At 50.8% G+C, this 13,071-nt stretch overlaps 1 long non-coding RNA gene across 1 annotated transcript; it reads right to left on the bottom strand.

Moving 5' to 3' along the window:
* Positions 1-598: 598 nt before the first annotated feature.
* On the bottom strand, positions 599-12,839 carry LOC116541735. Its single transcript, XR_004264918.1, has 3 exons — positions 12,829-12,839; positions 5,359-5,366; positions 599-709 (listed from the first exon to the last, which is right to left on the bottom strand). It is a non-coding gene; the product is annotated as an uncharacterized LOC116541735 (long non-coding RNA).
* Between the last annotated feature and the right edge of the window lie 232 nt (positions 12,840-13,071).

Genomic DNA, 13,071 nt, shown 5'->3' with positions numbered 1-13,071 from the left:
CAGATTTTTCCCCAGAGCCTCCAGCGAGAGCCCGGCCTGCAGAGACCTGACTTTACACTTCCGGCCTCCCAACTGTTAGACAACAACTTTTTATTTTATTTATTGATTTATTGAGACAGAGTCTCTCTCTGTCGCCGAGGCTGGAGTGCAGTGGCATGATCTCAGCTCACTGCAGCCTCATTCTCCCTGGCTCAAGCAAACCTCCCACCTCAGTCTCCTGAGTAGCTTGGGAACACAGGCACATGCAACCATGCCTGGGTATTTTTTTTTTTTTTTTCTGAGATGGATTCTTGCTCTGTCCCCCAGTCTGGAGTAAAGTGGTGCAATCTCAGCTTACTGCAACCTCCACCTTCTGGGTTCAAGCAGTTCTCCTGCCTCATTCTCCTGAGTAGCTAGGATTACAGACGTGCGCCACCACACCCAGGTAATTTTTGTATTTTTAGTAGAGACAGGGTTTCACCATGTTGGCCACACTGGTCTTGAACTCCTGACCTCATGATTTGCCTACCTCAGCCTCCCAAAGTGCTGGGATTACAGGTGTGAGACACCACTCCCAGCCTTGTATTTTTTCAGTAGAGATGGGGTTTCATCCTATTGGCCTGGCTGGTCTCGAACTCCTGACCTCAAGAGATCCTCTCGTGCTCCCAAAGTACAGGGATTACAGACATGAGCCAAGGCATCTGGCCTGAGACAACAAATTTGTCTTGTTCTAAGCAACTTAGTTTGTGGCACTTTGTTACAACATCCTCAGCAAAGTTATACCCAAGGAATAATCCATTTCTTTGTTAAAGGACACAGAAGCTCATGCCCTCGGTGATTCATGAATGTGTAATTAGGTTTTGGCCTGGAACAGAGGCTCATGCCTGTAATCCCAGCACTTCGGAAGGCTGAAATGGGAGGATCACTTGAAGCCCAGAGTTAGAGGCCAGCCTGGCCAACATGGTGAGACCCCATCTCCACACACACATACAAATATTAGTTGGGCATGGTAGCATGCTCCTTAAATCCCAGCTACTCAGGAGGCTGAGGTGGGAGGACTGCTTGAGCCTGGGAGTAAGAGGCTGCTGTGAGCTATGATTGTACCACTGCACTGTAGCCTGGGCAACACAGGAAGTCCCTATCTATCTCTTCAAAAAAAAAAAAAAAAAAGGGCGGGGGTTTGATTTTATGTCTTTGTTGTTGTTACTGTTGTTTTTTGTGATGGAGTCTCATGCTCTGCCCAGGCTGGAGTGAAGTGGTTCAATCTCGGCTCACTGCAACCTCCACCTCCTGTGTTGAAGTGATTCTCCCACCTCAGCCTCCCGAGTAGCTGGGATTACAGGTGTGCACCACCACAGCTGGCTCATTTTTATATTTTTAGTAGAGATGGGGTTTCACCACGTTGGCCAGGCTGGTCTCACACTGCTGACCTCAGGAGATCACCTGCCTCGGCCTCCCAAATTGCTGGGATTACAGATGTGGGTAACTGCGCCCGCCCGGTCGATTTCATGTTTTGGCTGGGTTGGGTCTGGCAAGTATATGGTTAATAAACCAGGTCTAAATATTTGTAGGCTACCAGTGGCTCGGGCATGCACTGACAGCAATGTTGTGGACGGTGGTATTGGCTTTGAACATGGATGAAAGCAAGATCTGGTCTCCTTTTTTCATCCAGACAGTGTCGATGAGCTGACCTAGGAGATAAGAGGGCAGGTACACGAGGCCACGTGTATATCCTGGGAAAGGGGATGCCAACTGCTGGGACCCCAGTCCTCCTCCCACCACCCAGCCCACCCGGCCAGCGGCCCTTCCATGTTCGTTACAGCTTTTGAGAGATTTGCTATTCAAAGGAGGATGAATCAGGGAAAGTACAGGGCTGGGGCACAATTCTGTTAAACATGACAAGGAATATGCTTTGGTCAAGAAAACCCATGGCCAGGCACGGTGGCTCATGCCTGTAATCCCAGCACTTTAGGAGGCCAGGGGCAGAGGATTGCTTGAGCCCAAGAGTTTGAGGCCAGCCTGGGCAACATAGTGAGATCCCTCCCCAGCTCCGCCAAAAATGTAAAAGGAAGAAAAGAAAGGTATAACTCAGGCATCACCCACCTCCAGGTAGCCTTCCTGATGGCACCATACCCAGGTGGGCTCAGTTGCAGCCTCTGTTCTCTGGGCATCAGAAGCTGCCTCCCCGGGGCAGTGGTCCCGGGTCAGCTCCTGCAGGAGTCCAGGCACAGGATGATGGTGGATGGATCAGGACTGAGGGTCAGAGATGCGGAGAGGCAGACAGCTTTGGGACGAACTTGGTGAGATTAGCTGCAGGGTGACTGTCAGGGTGTAGGGGAGAATTCTGGACCAGCTGTGTCTTCAGCTCTCTCTTCCCTCCAATCCCAGGAGAGGAAATGAGGCAGAAGGACTTGCGGGCTCTGCTCACCAGCTCCATCCTCAGGAACCTGAGGACCATCAAGTTTCATGGCTGGGAGGGAGCCTTTCTGGACAGAGTCCTGGGCATCCGAGGCCAGAAGCTGGGCGCCTTGCAGACCTCCGTCCTCCTCTTCTCAGTGTCGCTGGTGTCCTTTCAAGTATCTACCTTTCTGGTGATGTCACTGTAGTCTCTATGCCAAGCAGGACTGGGGAAGAAGTGTGGGGGTCAGGAGGTGAGGTAGGTTGAGCCTCCCAGATCCTACCACCCTGTCCATCAAAACCCACACATTCTGGATCCTGCTCTCTCGGGGTTCCTGCTGTCTTTTGTGTGAACAAATTAATCACATCATTCTGGTGAAGGTGGCAGCGGCTGATGAGGTCTGCTGTTCTGAGAGTGTGAGGATTGCTTAAGCCCAGGAGCTCCAGCAGCGTAGTGAGACGACCCCCATCTCTACAAAAAGTCTTAAAAATTAGCCAGGTGTAGTGATGCTTGTTGTAGTCCCAGCTGCCTGGGAGGCTGAGGCAGGAGGATCACTTGAGCCTGGGAGGGTAGAGGCTGCAGTGAGCAGAGATCATACGACCACTCCAGCCTGGGTGAAAGAGAAAGACCCTGTCTCTAGGAAAAACAAAAAGAAAAGGAAACATGGACATGATTCCCACTCTGGCCTGAAGGACTGAGGGGAGGGGAGCTATGTGAGGAGGAGCTGGGAGGCGGCTCGGGGGTCACAATCCTGCTGTCCAGACCCTGCTGGGGCTTCCATGAGACCAACCCAAGAAAGCTTATGGATGGGCTCATGGCAGACTTGCAGCCCAGAGCCATGCTTAACCCTTGATACCAATGGGGAAACTGAGGCTCAGAGAGGGGCAACCGAGATGCTTGCACGTGGTGCCAGAGCTAGGTAGAGGCCAAGCTGGAATTCAAACCCAGGTCACCTGGCTCCAGAGTCCAGCCCTATCCAGGACACCATGTGGCCCTTGGGCCTCAGGATGTGGGAATAGTCCTGCATTGGGCCACTGATGTGATCCTGGCTCTCTGACCCTCTCTTGGAGAAGTTGACTTGGTCTCAACCTGGCCTTGGGGGCACTGGACAAGGTGGCATCTTGCCAGCTTCAAGCCCTCTCTTTCCTTCTTTCTGGCAAAGAACTGCTATTCTCAGGCCGGCATCGCCTCCCCTCCCTCCTGGGCTGCTGCCCCAGCTCAGCCTCAGCCTCAGCTAAAGTAACTGTGCCCCAGCTGCCTGGCTCCTAACTGGTTCCAGATGCTTGCCCCAGGTGGAAGGGGGCCAGGCCCCTCTGGGGCATGTTAACGCATGCATATCTGTCCGCCAGCCTGCAGCAGGCCCACGTGGGCCACACTCGGAAACCTCTGGCTCCAGCTTTCCCAAACATTCCCAGGTTTACATTCCTGGGCCGGCCCACAGCTAGGCCCACAAGCCCTTTGGGAGACGGGGGAGGCCTCCTCACCCAGTGCTTGGTGTCTGGTGTTGCCTCACCCAGCCTGGTACACTTGTAGAGGCTGAAGCTGATGATGCGGTCATTTGAGCTGAGTCAGTGTCACCCCCATTTCTGCTCTGCAGGAAGGACTAGGGGGTCCTGTGAGTGGACAGAAGGGCCCATTAGACTTAGGCCAGATTCCTCTGTCCCTCTGAGCTGTCGTTGTCCATGTCCAAATCTGGAGCTCCCTGGAGGGCATGCCTAGTGCCTGGCACAGGGCCCAGTGCATAGTAGGTGCTCAGTAAAAAACAGGGTATGAATGGGTGAGTGCATGCATCAACGGTCACCTCTGCCAACTGGTCATTTCATTTTCTGGCCAACCACCGTATTTTGCTAGGCACCCTCCTAGTCCTGGCCCAGGTCAAATTTCTTTACAGAGCACATGCTATGTGCTGGGGTTCTCTGCTGAATTTACACATGATTTTGGAGTTCCCTACACTTCGCTACAACTGCACAATTATTCAGGGAACTTCTTTCTTTCCTTATTATTTATTTGTTTTTTGAGACAGAGTCTCCCTTTGTCACCCAGGCTGGAGTGCAGTGGCATGATTTCGGCTCACTTTAACCTCCGCCTCCTGGGTTCAAACCATTCTCCTGCCCCAGCCTCCTGAATAGCTGGGATTACAGGCACGCACCACCATACCTGGCTAATTTTTATTTTGTTTTGTTTTTGTAGAGATGGGGTTTCACCATCTTACCCAGCTGGTTGCAAACTCCTGACCTCAAATGATCCACCACCTCCCAAAGTGTTGGGATTACAGGTGTGAGTCATCATGCCCAGCCTTACTTTTCATTTTTAAAATTTCTTTTAGAGACAGGGTCTTGCTCTGTCACCCAGGCTGGAGTGTAGTGACATGATCATAGTTCACTGCAGCCTCAAGCTCTGGGGTGCGAGTGATCCTCCCGCCTCAGCCTCCAGGGTAGCTGGGACTACAGGTGGTACCACCACACCTGGCTCCATTCAGGGAGCTGCTTAGTTTTTCTGCAAGTTTTGTTTTGAGTCATGTGAACCTACATAAAAGTTACTGTGGGACAGTGAACATTGACCAGTTGTTAATATTTTTCTATATTTCTCATCTATGTTTCATAAATTGGTATTATCATACATACATTTTTTTTCTGTATCATGAAGAATTAATATAGAGATGTTTCTGAAGATGTCAACTTTTTACTCTGAAATACTTCACCTCTTTCCTGTAACGGATATTTTCTGATTTAACACAATAATTACAGCATTCAGGAAACTGAACATTGAAGTAACACCTTCATTTAATGTAAAGCCCATATAAAATTTCTCAGCTTTTCCAATAACGTTCTTTCAAAACACTGTTTTGTTTTAAATCTGGGATGCAGGCCAAGATCGCACAGCGTACATAATTGCCACGTCTTTTAAATTTTCTTAATCTAGAACAGAAGTCTACAAACTTTTACTGTAAAGTGAAATGTAGAGGTTGCAGGCCTTATCACTGTTACAGCTACTCAGAATTGTCATTGTAACACAAAAGCAGCTCTAGACGACATTCACTTGAATAGGCATGGATGCGTTACAATAAAACTTTATTTACAAAATCAGGTTGTGGGCCACATTTGGCCCGAAAGCCAGCTCCTGATCTAGAACATTCTCCTTCCACACCCTACATTTCCTTAACCAATGTTTTATTTTTTATTTTTATTTTTTAACTTTTTTTTGATACAGAGTTTCTCTCTGTTACCCAGGCAGGAGTGCAGTAATGCAATCTCGACTCACTGCAATATTCACCCACTGGGTTCAAATAATTCTACGGCCTCTGCCTCCTGAGTAGCTGGGATTACAGGTATGCACTGTCACACCTGGCTAAATTTTTCATTTTTAGTAGAGATGGGGTTTCACCATGGTGGCCAGGCTTGGTCTCAAATTCTTGACCTCAAGTGATCCACCCACCTTGGGCACCCAAAGTGCTGGGATTACAGGCATGAGCCACTGTGCCCAGCAGCCCCCCAACATTTTATTATACAATTTTTCAGACCCTAATAAATGGAAGTACTTTCACAGCTGAACACTTACATACCTAGATTTTCCTGTTCACATTTTATTTAGCATAATCACATAGCTCTCCATCCATCTTAGTTTTGGATAGTTTTCAAAGTAAGTTGCAGATATCAATATGATTTCCCCTAAACATTTTATTATCATTAACCACCTTAAAAAAAAAATCCCAACTGGATGCAGTGGCTCACACTTGTAATCCCAACACTTTGGGAGGCCGAGATGGGAGAACTATTTGACTTCAGGAGTTCAAGACCAGCCTGGGCAACCTAGGGAGACCCTGTCTCTACAGAAAATGAAAAAATTAGCCACGCATGTCAGTGCCTACTTGTAGTCTCAGCTACCCGGGAGGCTGAGGTTTGGGAGAATTGCTTGAGCCCAGGAGGTTGAGGCTACAGTGAGCTCTGTTCACACCATTGCACACTCCAGGCTGGATGACAGACCAGACCCTGTCCCTGTCTCAAAAAAAAAAAAAAAAAAAAAAATCCTGCATTGACAATTTTGAAGCGTCCAGGAAGTTATTTTACAAAACATTCTCCTAATGTGGATTTGTCAGATTGTTTGCTGAAGACAAGATTCAGGTTGAACATTTTTGACAGGGATATCATTAATGTAATGACACATCTCTGGTGAACTCATTAAAAGCACCAGTTCTTGGCCAGATGTGGTGGCTCGAGCCCGTAATCCCAGCACTTTGGGAGCCTGAGGTGGGCAGAGCAACTGAGGTCAGGAGTTCGAGACTAGCCTGGCCAACATGGCGAAACCCCTGTCTCTACTAAAAATATCAAAATTAGCCAGGCATGGTGGCACACGTTTGTAATCTTAGCTACTCCAGAGGCTGAGGCAGGAGAATCACTTGAACCTGGGAGGTGGAGATTGCATTGAGCTGAGATCTTGCCACTGCTCTCCAGCCTGGGTGACAGAGTAAGACTCCATCTCAAAAAAAAAGAAAAAAAGTACTAGCTCTTGAACCTCTTCTCAGAGACTTCGTTTTTGTAGGTTTTAAGTGGGAGCCCAGAACATATTTTTAGTAAGTTTCCCCGAGCGAATCTGCTGTTCAGCCAACGTGGAAGTTAGCACATTATTTCATACAATGTTGACAGCAACCCATAATAAAATAGATGTCCTTATCCCTGTGTTTTGAATTAGAAGGCTGAGGCTCAGGTGGTTAAGGAACTAGCTGGAGATGACTCACCTCTCCGTGGTGGATCCACACTTGGAGTCCTGTGTGTTTGATGCTGACACAACCCAAGCATTGTCCTTTCTGCTAGACTGCCCCCTGCTGTCTGCAACAGTACTGCAACTAGAGTTCTTGCCTGCTGGTGCCAGGCTGGTAGACATTTTCAAGTCAGGGAGGGCCTGAGAAGATAGTTGCTATGGCCACATTTGATGGCCTAAACTGAGGCTCCAAACCCTTACTTCACCAAAGTTCCTCCAGCCCAGGAAGCTGTGGGTCTCTTGGGCGTGGGGCTTCAGGAGGCAGAGCTCATGGCTTAAAACCAGCATCTGCTTAAATGTTCCATCAGAGCCCTGATGAGATTTATTGTGTGTGTGTGTGTGTGTGTGTGCTTCCTGATCCAGCTACACTACTCCAAGGGTGAGGTTCAGAGCACGTTTGCCTTGGGCGTGGAGGAGCATCATTTTCACATCAGCACCCATCTGGTAGCTGCTAAGGCCAGTCTCACCAACTTGATGAAGCTGGAACATTCCTTCCTGCAGGTGTGTGGAGGACAGCTCAGGCCAAGGGCATGCTGGGGTGGGGGTGGGGGGCTCCTAGGACAGCCCTTGGAGAAAAAAGAAATTGTCCCAATGTCCTGATTCCTGGGAAGAAGGGCAGGCAAAGCTGTGAAATGGACAAAATTTGCTGGAGTAGATTATCAGCTGGTGTCTTTATCATCCCTCCTTCCTTTGGCATGATTTATTGAACATCTACTTGGTGCCAGGCACTGTTTCAGAAGGTGGGATGTGACCTAAAATGGAACTGACCAATCCTTCCTGTCATCAATTGTGTACTGTAGTGGGGGAGATTTACTACCCAAAATGACACAGATAGTAAGATATGGAGAAAATGTACTGAAGTGACTGAGTGAACAGGGAGTGTATTTAGATTAGGTGGCCAGGGAAGGCTCCACTGAGGAGGTGGTGCTTGAGCTAGCCTTGGATGATAAGTGCAGCCATTTGAAAATCTACGGGAAGGCCAGGCATGGTGGTTCATGCGGAGGCAGAGGCAGGAGATTCACTTGAACCAGGGAGGGGGAGGTTGCCGTGAGCCGAGATTGTGCCACTGCACTCTATCCTGGGCATGACAGCAAGACTCCATCAGAAAAAAAGAAAAAAAAAGAGCAAACTTCCTACCTCACCCCAGCAGTCCCCCTGCAGTGCCCTCAAGTGACCCTCACACTATGGTACCTACCAGTAGGGACAGCGACCCTCTCTGAGCCTTTGCACAGGCTGTTCCATCTGTCTGGAATGCTCTTCCCTGCCTCCTCCCCAAACTTGCTTCTCTGCATTTCTTTCTCCCTTGAATGTCTCTTGTGACCATCCTTGTCACATCACTTTCTGTCCTGTGACTATCTCCCTGTCAGCCTGGAAGCCCCATAAGGGCCAGGACAAGGTCTTGGTTATCTTTGTATGCAGGCACTCAGCACTGTCTTGGGAACATAATACTTGCTCACTGCATGATTGAGAAATCCCAATACCAACCTCGTGGTTCCTACAAGCTCCTCTCCACAATCTAGCCCTGGGCTGAGTGTATCATTTGTATTATTTTGCAAAGGTTGACACTTTCTTGCCTTCATTGTCTAGGAAAGTGAGGCTCAGAGAGGATGGAAAGTTGCCCAGAGCCCCACAGCTTGACCACGGAGTTGAGATGTGGCTATTCTGCTCTGTCTCCAGTTGGCCACAGTCTCTTCACCTACTCCCCTCCTTTATGTTATCCGCTCATCCTTAGGAAGCATTTGGCTTTTTGATTCCCTGACGTATGTCACCATGCAGAAAACTATAAATGATCCACAAATACTCCCTTTCTCCTCCTCTGCAAGCTTCTTTCCTTTCCCATCCCAGGCAGAAGTGTGGGTCAGGTTCCCCTGTGGCGCCATCATTCTCTTCCAGCTCAGCACCCTTCCTGGGTAGCTGGTCCTGCAGAGCACATGAGCGAGCTCATGGGACCTGTGTCCTGCACCACGTGGTGCTGTGAGATGGCCAGGAGATGGCCCTCACTGGGAGCCTCTCCAGGCCCTTCAGGAACCTCAGCCTGCAGAGTGAGTGTGTGAGGGGATGTGGGTAGTGGCGACCCAGTCACTGAAGAAATCATCCCTGGCTGGGCACAGTGGCTCATGCCTGTAATCCCAGCACTTTGGGAGGCCAAGATGGGTGGATCATCTGAAGTCAGGAATTCGAGACAAGCCTGGCCAACATGGTGAAATCCCGTCTCTACTAAACAAAAATTAGCTGGTATGGTGGTGGGCGCCTGTAATCCCAGCTACTTCAGAGGCTTAGGCGGGAGAATTGGCTGAACCCAGGAGGCAGAGTTTGCAGTGAGCTGAGATCGCGCCATTATACTTCAGCCTGAGCAACAGATTGAGACTTGGTCTCAAAAAGGAGCCATCATTGAGCACCTGCTAATCCCAGGCTTGATTCTAGGCATGAGGGATCCATCAGGAAGCAAGATGGCCCAGCTGTCACCCCTCAGGGAGACAGTCATTGAGCAACAAGACACACATAAGCAAAATAACATCCAACATGACTATTTCCACTTGTGGGAAAGACTGTGAGAGCAAGCAGGGCCTGTGTGGAGTGTGGGGCTCCTTTAGGTGGGGTGGTCTGGGAAGGCCTCTTGGAGGAGGTGACTTCCCAGCTGAGATCTCAGGGATAAGAAGCTGCTGGCTGAGGTACAGATCTGAGCAGAGGCACTTCAGGCGGAAGCCCCAGGTGGAAATGAGCTTTGCATGTGGAGCAGCATCAGGGAGGTCAGCGTGGCTGAAGGGAGGAAGTGAGGCAGGTGGGTTGGGGGACCCAGGGCACGCAGGTTCTCAGCCCACAGAGAGGAGCTAGGGCTTATCCTGAGTGCCACTGGGCAGGGAGAAAGGGCCAGGGTGGGGGAGGGGTGGCATCCCTGGGCAGTTATGGTGCCAGGGGAGGTGAATGCCAATGCGGCCCTGATGGCAGCCATGAGCCCCGGGGTCCTCGAGGAACAGGCATCCCTGGAAGGGGCTGTCATTCGTGGTCTGTGCAGCCATGTAGACTGTCAGTTGCTGTATGAAAAACCCCCTGGGCACAGAGAAGAGCCCAATCCCAGACCCACCAGGTGCAGAGACAGAGTGCAGACCCCAGCCCGGGGGCACAGCTTGCCCGGTGGCCTGATGGAATCCTCCCAGTGTCACAGTTGCCACTTGTGTGCCCTGGAAGGCAGAGGAAACGAGCAGGTCCTCAACAGGCCAAGGCAGTGTGCATGTGTGTGTATGCCTGTGTGTATGTGTGTGCATGCCTGTATGTGTGCCTGTGCATGTGCACACCTGTACGTGCACTTGTGTGCATGTGTCTGCCTTTGTATTTGTGTATGTGTGTGCATGCCTGTATGCGCATGCATGTGTGCATGCTTGTATTTGTACATACGTATGCCTGTATATGTGCATGTCTGTGCTCCTGTGTACATGCCTGTATGCACGTGTGCATGTTTGTGTGCATGTGTATGCATGCCTTATGTGAGCATGCGTGTGTGCATGCATGCATGTACGTGTGTGTGTATGTGTGCATGGGTGTGTGTATATATGCACATGCACGCATGTGTGTGTTTGTGTTTTTGTGCCACCCTTGGTGAGCCTCACAGCTTGCAGCCCCACACTGTGGTCACAGTGTTGCACTTGGTGGGTCAGCGGGTGGCAGGGAAGAGGCTTCCAGCCCTGCATGCGGTCAGCTTCCTGAGAACCAGTGACTGGGTGATGCCCTGAGAACCAGCCAGTGCCAGTGTCTCTGGGCACAGCTCCCTGCAGCCCATCTGAATAGGTGGGTGCCCTTTGTACGGAGCTCAGAGCTCACCACAGCACAAAGGACCCCCAGGTAGCCTCCTGCTGTAGGGGTCTGGGAAAGCAGGACTGTGCAGGGGCCTCAGGAGGTGGAGGTTGCAGTGAGCCGAGATTGTGCCTCTGCACTCCAGCTTGGGCTACAGAGCAAGACTCTGTCTCAAAAAAAAAAGAAGAAAATCCTGCACCAGAGTGTAAGGGAGTGCTGTGGCTGATGAGGGCTCTGACAGTGGATTCCTGGCACATGTTCTTGCTAGGTGAGGGTCTCTACGTGCAGCTAGCCATGGGCATTCTCTTACGTGATGAGCCCCTGATACATGGGTCCTCTCATTCCAGAGGCATCGGCCATCTCAGCCAGACAAGATCATCATGGAGGCCATGCTGGAGCACGTCCTCAGGGCCTCTTGTGTCTGGCAGAGCTTCTGGGGAGAAGTACAGACTGACTACGCACACTGGCTGTGGCACTCCATCCACCTGGGGCTCTGTGACCTGCCCAGGGCGAGTTTGCCCTGGGGAAAGGGGCAGCTGGAGGACCAGGGACCCATGGTGATGGGGCAGTACGGAGGGTGGTGCCCGCAGAAGGCAGGGATGTGAGTGAGGCAGCCAGACGCCAGTATGGTGGCTCTGCCATTCACCTGCTGGGTGACTGGGCAGGGCACATCTCCTCTCTGAGCTTCTGGTGTTTCATCTGAGGAATGGAAGCAGCAGCAGGTTCCAGGATGTAGGGTGATGGTGGGAGTTAAGAGAGATGTGATGCAGGAATGTGCAGCCTTGGTGCCTGGCACAGAAGTTAGCATTGCTGTTGTCATGATTGCCTCAGAAAAGAGGTGTTTGGACCCCTTTTCCTCAACCCTTTTCCCCTCCTGGCGTTGGTAGCTGGTTCATTGGTTCTTTTATCCACCCACCCATCCATTCATTCACCCATCCTTCCTTCCTCCTTCCCATCTTCCATCCATCCCCCTATTTCTGCCCTCACTCCCTCGCATCCCTCCATCCCTCCCTCATCCATCCATCTGTCATCATCCATCTACCATCCATGCATACATCCACCATCCATCCATGCATCCACCATCCATCCATCTACCATCCATCCATGCAACCCAGGGACCCACACTATTCTGTAAAGGGACAGATAGTAAATATTTTAGGCTTTATGGACCATCCAGTCTCTGTTGCAACTACCAACTCCATCACTGTCTTGTGAAAGCAGCTATGGATGATGTGTAAGTGAATGCCTATGGCTGTATTCCAGTAAAAGTGTTTGTAAGAGTTGGCAGTGAGCCAGATTCAGCGCTGAACCATCGTTTCCCACCCCTCATCTATTCCTCTGTTCATTCACAAAACATGTGTGTGTTTTACCTATGCCAGGCTGTGCTCTAGGTTCAGGGACTGGGTAGTGAAAGAGACAGCCCAGGTGCCGACCTCCTGGGTAGTGCATTCCAGTGGGGCCAGGAAGATACAGCAAACTAGAGCTGTTTGGTCTGTGGTCAGGGCGTGGTAAATGCTGTGCAGGGAGGAAGCAGGGAGAGGGGGCAGGGTGTTGGAAAAGGGGCCTCACTGGTGAGGGTGAGCCCTGCAGAGGGAAGGGGCCTGAGGCAGGACTTTGTCTTGAGGACAATGGGGCAGCCCTTATGGAGGGAGTGAGGGAGATGAGGTTGGGAAGATGAAACAGTCCACAGGCCATGCCAGAGCCCGGCTTCTCTTAAGTGCAGGGGATAATGTGTGATTTGCGTTTTTTTTTTTTTTTTTCCCCTGAGACAAAGTGTTTGGCTCTGTCACCCAGGCTGGAGTGCAGTGGTGCGATCTCAGCTCACTGCAAACTCCGCCTCCCAGGTTCAAGGAATTCTCCTTCCTTAGCCTCCTGAGTAGCTGGGGTTATAGGTGAGTCACCATGCCCAGCTAAGTTTTGTATTTTTAGTAGAGACGGGGTTTCACCATGTTGGTCAGGCTGGTCTTGAACTCCTGACCTCGTGATCCACCCACCTCGGCCTCTCAAAGTGCTGGGATTACAGGTGTGAGCCACTGCGCCTGGCCCTGATTTGCCTTTCTTAGGGTTAGCTGGAGCAGAGGCAGGTGTGGAGGCTGGGAGGTGACAGCTGCTGTGGTATTCCAGGTGCAGGGGATGGTGCAGAG

This window comes from Sapajus apella, unplaced genomic scaffold (assembly GCF_009761245.1).
Source record: "Sapajus apella isolate SASKATOON/1434 unplaced genomic scaffold, GSC_monkey_1.0 scaffold155, whole genome shotgun sequence".
NCBI classification, from domain to species: domain Eukaryota; kingdom Metazoa; phylum Chordata; class Mammalia; order Primates; family Cebidae; genus Sapajus; species Sapajus apella.
This window is presented reverse-complemented; position numbering and strand designations above follow the sequence as displayed.